General features: G+C 27.9%; 1 long non-coding RNA gene across 1 annotated transcript; it reads right to left on the bottom strand.

Moving 5' to 3' along the window:
• Positions 1-2,223: 2,223 nt before the first annotated feature.
• Positions 2,224-4,306, bottom strand: LOC114414213. The gene is made up of 2 exons (XR_003667159.1): positions 4,109-4,306; positions 2,224-2,446 (listed from the first exon to the last, which is right to left on the bottom strand). It is a non-coding gene; the product is annotated as an uncharacterized LOC114414213 (long non-coding RNA).
• Between the last annotated feature and the right edge of the window lie 3,948 nt (positions 4,307-8,254).

Below are 8,254 nucleotides of genomic sequence, written 5' to 3'. Positions count from 1 at the left end.
GATTCCATTCATTAAAATAGAAATATATAAATAAAAAGGACAAGTTGATTTAAATTTTAAACAGTGCAACAATAAACATTTAGACCAAGACACATGATAACGATGCTGATTTTGGACTTCTTGCTCCTAATTCATTGCTCACCCTCACACTGCATGCATTATATGATAATACTTGTTCAATATCTACACCATTGCAAATTTCACAAGAAATAAATAAATACCAGGAATCCAAGTACCTTGCAGCTGCATTGAATCCAACAGAGATCATGAACACCCATCCAAAAATTATGGTGTTGCAATAACAAATAACAAAAGTAGGGATAGTTTGATTAGATGAATTCTTAAAAAATGTAGTAATAATAGCAATTTCATTAAAACAAATAAAATAAACGCATGACTTATTGGGCAAAAATCAAATTGTAGTAAAATTCCCATGCTCCTTACGTCACGTTCAAAAATGGTTGCTTGGATAATTCATATGAGAAACATGCATCCCTATAAAAGCATGAGTCCAAGATCAATGAAGATATAAACTAATTGTATGAACAAAAAAAGAGAAAAGTAAAAGTAAATATACCTTGATGGGCTTGGTGAATTTCCTTCCACCAAATATCACAAAAAGAGTCATCCACGAAGCAAGTCATAAGTCACTAATGCAATAAACATGAATTACATGCATTATAAAATCATATTTTAACCTGTTATGTACATCTAAACTAGTCAAGAGCTATAGATGCTTGTTAGGGTAATAATAGTGTATTTGAATTTTGAAATAGTTTTAGCTTATTAAGTCACTCGGTTGTTATTAAAAGTATAAGATATGACTATATATATATATATATAAAGTGCATATGAATTTTAAAGATAAAATATATATTCAAAATTGATTTTTTATATCCAATTATAACTTGTTAAATTATTTAAAAATATAAAATATTATATCATATGTATGTTAGGAACATAAGGACTTTATGAAATGATAGTATTCAGGTGAAAGTAAATATATACAAGGAAGAGGGGAAAGGGTGCATGAAAGAATGAGAAACATATACACACACACATATATATATATATATAGAGAGAGAGAGAGAGAGAGAGAGAGAGAGATTTTAGTTAAAAAAAAAAATTTAATCAGAGGCCTTAAATTGAAATACTAAGCAAATCTATTAGTGGAGATTGAACAATTACTTACACGAAGATACTTAGTGCAGTTTGATGTTGTTGTCAACACGCATGCTTTGGAAATATGAAACATATGGGGGGGCTGCTGTGTTAGTGGAGGTAGGTAGGAAATGGGATATTCAATTGAAAAATCTATGGAATAAATTTAAGACAACACTACTAGAAAATAAGGTTTTAACATCGGTTATTTAAGACTTTCAACATCGGTTATTAATTGATGTTGAAAGTACCGATGTGGAAAGTAATATCATTAACATCGGTTTTTCAAAACCGATGTTAACTAATAAATACAACATCGGTTATTTAAATAAGCGATGTTATATGATACGAATTATGAAAAAAAAAATTATAAATCTATAAATTAACATCGGTTTTTTAAAAAACTGATGTTGTAAGTGACATTTAACATCGGTTTTTTAAAAAACTGATGTTGTAAGTGACATTTAACATCGGTTTTTTAAATAACCAATGTTAAATGTGACATGTGACATCGGTTTTTTAAAAACTGATGTTGTAAGTAACATTTCACATCAGTTTTTTAAAAATCTGATGTTGTAAGTGATATTTAACATCAGTTATTTAAATAGGCGATGTTATATGATATGAATTATGAAGAAAAAAAAGTTATAAATCTATAAATCAACATCGATTTTTAAAAAACTGATGTTGTTAGTGACATGTAACATCGGTTTTTAAAATAACCGATGTTAAATGTGATATTTGACATCGGTTTTTAAAAAACTGATGTTGTAGGTGACATTTCACATCGGTTTTTAAAAAAACTGATGTGAAATGTTACTTACAACATCAGTTTTTTTAAAAACCGATGTTAAAAAATGTTGAGGTAAGTGACATTTAACATCAGTTTTTAAAAAAACTGATGTTGTAAGTAACATTTCACATCAGTTTTTTTAAAGACCGATGTTGTTTTAGAAATTTATTTTTAACATGATGTCTGTTTTTTCAATAAATCCCAAAAATAACCTGCAAATTTTAAAATCAGACCACACAACATATAATTTTCATTCTGTTTTGAAACAGTTTTTACCAGAAAATTCAATAAGAAATTTACTAATTACTATGAATTTAAAACATATTTAATGTTGAGACATGAATTGTAAATTAAGTAAGTAAATATAAACTACAATTACAAGATTGTCTAAACATCCTAAGTTTCATTTTTCACTTTCAAATAGTACTTTGCCCACTGGTTGCGAAGCGCCTTCAATCTTTCTGGTTCCAATGGTCTAGGATCAGTGAAATACTGCATGATATAATAAAACATAAGTTAATAATATATTAGCAATCATAATAATATGAAATTTGGTGAATTAAAAATTACCATCAGAGTCAGTAGGCTAAGAAGTTTCTGAAAAGAGAGTAACGAGATAGGTAGAAGAGTCTCTAAAATGAAAATAAAATAAAATTAAAGTAATTATTATATAATATAATAATTTTAACACGTATAAAAATTAATAATTAGACAATATTATATAAATTTTATACACTATTAATTTTTAATTAAATTCTTAACATCAATGTCATAAAAATCACAAATATTAAATTGTATAATAATTCATAATTAGATAATAGTATAACTATGGACGAAATTCAATTAAAATATTACTTTATGGCGTCCATGAAAATAATGAATTCCTTTCTACATCATTATTTTATGTTAGTATTTCAAACACTTTTCTAGAGTGATTATCCTTCTAGATTTCTTTTAGAAATTGATTACTAAAATGGATTTATTTTAAAATATATTACTTGTATGGTTTGTTTATTTTTTTCCTTCTGCAAATCAAGTCAAACTGAAATTTTGACAATATAACAATACAAGTCAACTTTATCATTATTACAAACGGCATTATTTTGATATGACTTATATATTATTCAATAATAATATAATATCACGTTGACTCACATCATCATAAGATCATTTATCTAATCAAATTTCAATTAATAAGTTGTAATTAAATATTATCTAATAAATTTTAAATTTATCTAAAAAATAATATGATTTAATTATATCTAATAAATTGATATTATAATTATCTTTTATACAACATTAGAACAAATATATATTTTATCAAAATTAGAATAAATATATCTAATAAAATTTTGAAATATTTATTTATTTTATCTTTATCTTATTTTTTTATAATAAACAAGCTAAAGAGGAAAATATTATGTATTTATCTCGATTTAGTGCCACTAAGTACTGAGTAGTTAAAATCGCAGGAAAAAATAAAATCAGTTACAGGATACAAACCAAAAACTATATAAAGAACAAAAAAAAAGAGCTAGAAGTCCAACCAATCAACAAGGCTCATGTATAATTTCCCAGTAAGAAAAGCCCCTTCATCATCCGTGCAAATCCAATTTTAATAACATACACAATTTGCTTCATCGTGTACTTCTGACAAAGATTGACATAAACGAATGAAAAAAAATATGTTTTAGGTATCAAATCATGCATAATGTAATCTAATCTCACCAAAGATGAGGAATATTATAATTCGAGAAACTAAATTAATAAGCATGTAATTAATTTACTGGTGCACAAGACAAACAACACGAGTACTCTAACGAAGAAAAAAAGGTTTATGCAGCATGCGTTGTTTTCGCGAAATTAGAGAAAAACGGATACAATAATGACGCAGATGAAAAACAGCGACTAATCATTGTTGAGCCATTTCAAAGGTGTAGAGTGAGAGCGAGAAATGCATGATGATAATACTCAGTGGCACTAAATCGAGAGCGGTGATGAGAATGTTAAGCAAATAGGGTTAGGTTCTTATCAGATCCATGGAAATAGAGATCGAAACAAAGCACGAAAAAGGTTCAAACGAATCGTAGTGAGATCGATGTAGCTACTACATTTGAAATTGAAAGAGAAAAAGTGATGAGATCTGATTATTACCTAAGGAAACGATGATGGCGAGAGGAAGCAGAGACCCGCGAGAAAACGAGCAAGCCATGATGATGTCACCCGCGAGAAAACGATGATGGCGATCTGATTATAATATTCCTCATCTTTGGGGGTTCACACCGACTATTGTTTGCACACGGCTTGTCTCGTGTTTGTTGGGGGTGACTGGGTTTGCTTTGCGTGTTCTTTTGACATTAAATCACAAAAAATAAATCACAAAAATGCGGTGTGCATTAATACGGCTCTCTTTAACACCTTTTGAATAAAAAAATAAATAAGAGAGGAAAAATAAAAAGAGTTAAAAATAAATTATTTAGACAAATAAAATAATATAAATTGAAAAAATGCCTTCTTTTATTTGCATAAGTTTTAAAAAGGTAAAAATAATAAATTGTATTAATTGGATGTTTTATTTAATTAATAATTATTTAATTTTTCAAATTAAAAATATAGTTTATGAATTAATTTTACTATTTTTATACATAAAATATGATTTTCCTATTGTAATAATTTAAAATATTTAATATATATATATATATATATATATATATATGTTTTTATATTTTTAAAATAATTATTTTATATTTTTAATGTGATATTGAAAATCAATGGTTAGTATAGGATATAAAAAAAAAGTCGATTCAAACAATACACAACAATATCTCTTATTTATCTCTTCATATCTCAAATCTCATTACCTATAACATTTATACTTTTTTTTTTACTTTTCTTTCTCTCTCACTAGGTATTGTTAGCATATTAGGTATTTATCAATAATTTTTCTATTCTTTATGATATACTTCCTCATCTGTTCTTAAAAATATAAGATTATTTTTAAAAAAATCCTTAAATACAAGGCATAGTGCATTTTAATTATTAACAATTATTTTTTATATAATAAATTGTAAATTTTTTTCACTTTTAAATAATCATCATAATTAAAGTTTTTGACTCTATAAAGCTCAATATAATTTTAAAAATTTGGATTTTTTGAGCAAATCATTATAATGTTGATTAATTTTCATGGGATATAATCACATTTTTTAAAATATGCATCTTCTTAACGGCATGTATTTAGTATTATGCAAGAATCATATCTTAAATTAATTTTTATAATTTTTTATAAATAACTTTGTTTAGTCAAATGATAAAAAATATGACGAAGTCTGGTCAAATTTTGTTGATTAAATAATAATAAGATTAAAATTACGAAATTCATTTTAAAAATGTAGTTTAATTTTTAAATGTTTACCTTTTGAATTTATAATTGTTTCTTAATTATTATATTTTTTTAATTAAAATATAATTAATAACACAATATATGATTTTTTTAAAAATATTTAAATAATTAAAAAAAAAGTTTATATTAACATCGGTTTTTGGAAAACCGATGTTAACGTATGATACGTTAACATCGGTTTTTTAAAAACCGATGTTAACGTATATGAATTAACATCGGTTTTTTAAAAAACCGATGTTAACATATCATACGTTAACATCGGTTTTTGAAAAACCGATGTTAACATCGGTTTTGTAAAAACCGATGTTAACGTGTATGCATTAACATCGGTTTTCTAAAAAACCGATGTTAACATATTATACGTTAACATCGGTTTTTGAAAAACCGATGTTAACATCATTAGTTAACATCGGTTTTCCAAAAACCGATGTTAACGTGTATGCATTAACATCGGTTTTTTGGAAAACCGATGTTAAGAAGGATACTTTATTTACAAATATGCCACTGTGTTTAACTTAACATCGATTTTGTATAAAACCGATGTTAATAAGCCGATGTTAAAACTACTTTTTGTAGTAGTGCAACTTATTAGTTTTTCTTAGTTTGAGATAAATTTAAGGATAGAAAAATACTATTTCTACAATTTATATAGGAGAAAATGAATTGCGTGATAAGATAAATAATATAAATAAAAAGATATAAAAAATAGTATTGTAATATAAATTTGAATTAAAAGTATTACATAAATAATATTACTCTTCAAAATCTAACATGACTAGGAATCTTTCCGTAATAAAAATTTAAATATTGTGTTATATTAGAAAATGACAAGTATTTTTTTAAAAAACATATTAAAAGAAAAAATTTCTTGCAAATTTTAATAGTTTATAGTGTTGTGATATATATATATATATATATATATATATATATATATATATATATATATATGAGGAGTTAAATTACACCATTATATTATAAGTTACAACAATTTTTACACTATTAATTAATAATTTATATTGAATATGATATTTATTGTTTAACTGTTAAATTATAATTATATATTCCTTTAATTGTTTGTGTAAATTTTTGAAATTGAATTATAGTAATATAATCATTCCAGCGAGAATGATTTAATTAGTGAAAAAATGTGTATTTGATTTTCGCCGTGATTAGTTTCTAATTTAATTGATTGGAAAACAAATATAATTTCTGACCTAACAAATAAATGATAGTAGAATTTTTATATATTTTGAAAATTGAAAATAAAATACAAGTGAGAATTTAAGACAATTGATTACTAAATTGGACACTACCTAACTCCTAGCTAACTGGAAAGGGGTACAGGTGCAATACAGTGTTCTCACAAGCTAAGCTGCAATATCAGAGACACAAACACACACACAAACAAAGAGAAGCAAAACACATAAATTAGAGGCAGCAACAATAAGCAAGCATAGACTGACCTAAGCTAAGGGTTTACTTCCTCCACCAACTGAAGCACCTTCCTGAAATGGGCATCCTCTTTAGCCAAACCCGCGGCTACACACCTCAGGAGGCTCACAACAATATCAACAACCAAAGAGCACAATTCTTTAACCTCTCCATTGCCCTTGTCTATTTCAGGGAGAAGCTTACCCTTCCTCTTGGTGGGTGGAAGCTTCTCCAAAACCCCTACACCCTCAAGTTGGGCTTCGTCAAACAGGCCACATGACTCAAGGCAGTGGATCAGGCGAAGACGCTGGAACTTGACGGAGAAGGGCTTCGAAGCCAACTGAGAAGCAATGACGTCCAAGCAATTGAGGCAGAGCTTGTAAATGCAGAGTAACTCGAGGAGGGAGATGGCATTGTTAGACTTGGAGACCTCGGGGAACCATTTTGGGAGGATGGATAAGGAGGCCTTGAGGAAGGAGAGAAAACGCTTGGAGAGTGAGCGAATTAGGGTTTGGTCGGGGTTGGATTTTTTGGTTGGCTTGAGATCTGACAGGGGACGGGGGTAATCGGAGACCAAGGCATGGATGCCGGGGGAATCGGAGGACTGAAGCTTGGAGATGAGGGAGGATTCCGAGGGTTCTCCCTTTCACATGTTTTTGGGCCTGAACTCTACTCCTTCAACTACAAGAAAGCGTGTAAGTTGTGAGCTGATATTCCATAGCTTAATATCCACCAAGTTATCTTCATGATCTCCACTGAAAAACTCTCCCATCTCGACTTCCATCCATCCATAAGCAAACTCTTTTACGATATCCGTCTATAGTTCCAAAGCACACAAGCAAATCCCCATAAGTTCTAGGTTGCGAGTATTGATTTAAATATATGAACTCTGATTCGTGATTTTCAAAATTAAAGATGAAATATACACCGTAGGTTGTATTTGCTGACAACAATTTAGCTTCTAAACTTCCCAAAATTTCTAGCCACCACAAATATTTAAGCACTGTTAATTACTGCAGAAAATCTGCATATGCATAATAACACTTGCCCTTGAGTGAAAACAAACAAGAATTATTATATAATTTAGCCATACTGAATAGTTTTAATGTAACAATTTGTCCCTGGAAGCTATTTATCTATGCAAATTAATCCTTTATAATGGATGAAATTGTTTAAAAGTTGACAATTTGATAGGATAAAATCAAAATTGATTTTTGGATACCCAAATTTAATTGAGAACATGAGACAAAGATAAAAGAGAGAAAAGTACATGTATAAAAGATACAAAGAAATTATAAGTATGAATTATAGAAAAGTGAGGTGTTCAAGAATCATTGCTCGTAGAAAATTCTTAGCCGTTAACATTTTCAGAGACTACAAATTATGCTGATATACACATTTTCAAGACCAAAGCCGTAGAAGTTTGCCTTTCAAAAACCAACCAATAGCAATTGATGAACATAATG

The sequence above is a fragment of the Glycine soja genome, chromosome 6 (genome assembly GCF_004193775.1).
Source record: "Glycine soja cultivar W05 chromosome 6, ASM419377v2, whole genome shotgun sequence".
NCBI lineage: Eukaryota > Viridiplantae > Streptophyta > Magnoliopsida > Fabales > Fabaceae > Glycine > Glycine soja.
The sequence above is the reverse complement of the archived record's forward strand: the minus strand, read 5'-3'. Positions and strand labels throughout refer to the sequence as shown.